The sequence below is a fragment of the Sinocyclocheilus rhinocerous genome, unplaced genomic scaffold (genome assembly GCF_001515625.1).
Source record: "Sinocyclocheilus rhinocerous isolate Xijiao unplaced genomic scaffold, SAMN03320098_v1.1 C36215508, whole genome shotgun sequence".
In the NCBI taxonomy this organism is placed as follows: Eukaryota; Metazoa; Chordata; class Actinopteri; order Cypriniformes; family Cyprinidae; genus Sinocyclocheilus; species Sinocyclocheilus rhinocerous.
The window spans coordinates 1-911 of NW_015776039.1; the positions used below are offsets into that span (position 1 = coordinate 1).

Consider the following 911-nt stretch of genomic DNA (forward strand, 5'->3'; position numbering starts at 1 on the left):
ATGGCACAGACTCCACCTCAGCAGAAATCTACATTGAGGGTAAGTAAATGACTTATGGACTATTTAATATGAAATATACATTGACTAAATGATTGCAGCTGCAGTCTGAAATGAAGTTTGTATATTTTCATTTTCTATTAGGAGCATCTTCGTCAGATTCTGACGAAGAAAAACATTTTCAAGCAGAGTGAGTTTGTATATTTTCCATTATGAAATCTGTATCTGCAGTACCTTTTGAACCCCTAGGGGTTGAAATCACATGCACACATCTTTATTTCCAGACTTCATGAAAGATCTCCTCAGTCCAAACCTGCTGTGGTCTTGGCAGAACCCAACACATCTGCTGAAGACACCACACCAACTATAACAACCACCTTCGCTGAACCACCAGCACCTTCTGACACAGAAGCAGTGCCACTGACTGAGCTGATTGCTGACCCAAGCTCTAAGCAGGAAGATACAGAACTTCTGAGTTCCAAGGTTGTCAGCTCTGAAATACCTGTCCTAGAACCAACCATATCTGTAGTAGAACCAACCATATCTGTAGTAGAACCATCAACGCCAATATCTGAGGTGGAACCCACTCCACCAATTCCTCCACTGACCATTGCCCCACCATCACCTCCATCCAGCCAAAGTATCTCCGATGTACTGTTAACATCTCAACAGAGCATTTCTGAGGTATGAAAAACACACCAAATCTGCAGTTTTGTTTTTCCACTAATGCATGTGTTTTTCTTACATTCCATATGTTTTGTTTTCAGACTCTAAATGGCAGCAGTAGTTATCTTCAAAGCTTCGATGTAAGGCCCATGATGGCAGCTCCTGTTTTTACGAAGGTAGAGCAAACACAGCTTGTATTTCTAAATCTTGACATTGAGCGCCAATGAAGTATAAATTAATGCTTGGGG

The 911-nt window shown here is 41.3% G+C and overlaps 1 long non-coding RNA gene across 1 annotated transcript; it reads left to right on the plus strand.

Annotated features, from left to right (window-relative positions):
* Positions 1 to 10: 10 nt before the first annotated feature.
* On the plus strand, positions 11 to 829 carry LOC107735659 (uncharacterized). The gene is made up of 4 exons (XR_001639474.1): positions 11 to 39; positions 142 to 187; positions 282 to 681; positions 765 to 829. It is a non-coding gene; the product is annotated as an uncharacterized LOC107735659 (long non-coding RNA).
* The last annotated feature ends 82 nt before the right edge of the window (positions 830 to 911 follow it).